The following is a 660-nucleotide window of genomic DNA, read 5'->3' as shown; positions in this document are numbered from 1 at the left end:
CCGAGACGTAAACAATTCAACGACGGTTATCAAGCAATGGCGGGGGAATAAGCACAAAGATATACATAGAGATATATAAATATATACACACACATACATATGTGTGTGTGTGTGTGTGTGTGTGTGTGTGTGTGTGTGTGTGTGTGGATTGTGTACATATATTTATATATATACGACAAGCTTCTGCGGAGTTTCTGTCTACAAATTTCACTCACCAGGCTTTGATCAACCTGGGACTGTAGTAGAAGGCACATGTCCAAAATTCCGCAAAGTGGCACAGAACCGAAGGTCGAATAGTTGCGAAACAAGCTTCTTGACCACGCAGTCACGCGTGCGCCCTTTTGCTTATTTCTTTATTCACTGTCAAAGGAACTGGGTCTTTGATATTTGCAGGTCTTTCTAAATAAGTCATAGCAATAGAGACGGTGTGAAACTTGAACTTCTATTCGTTGATAAAAATAAAATTTAGATACGAAAGGAGATTCACCCGATTATTATTATCATTACTATTATTATTATTATTATTATATTATTATTATTATTATTATTATTATTATTATTATTATTATTATTATTCAGTAGTTTTATTTTTATAGCGTGCTTTCACTTCACTACCGAGCGCAGCTCTGTGTGCCTTGGGTATGTGCTGTGATTTGTTGT

Source organism: Octopus sinensis, linkage group LG2, assembly GCF_006345805.1.
Source record: "Octopus sinensis linkage group LG2, ASM634580v1, whole genome shotgun sequence".
Lineage (NCBI taxonomy): Eukaryota > Metazoa > Mollusca > Cephalopoda > Octopoda > Octopodidae > Octopus > Octopus sinensis.
Note: the sequence above shows the minus strand (reverse complement) of the source record.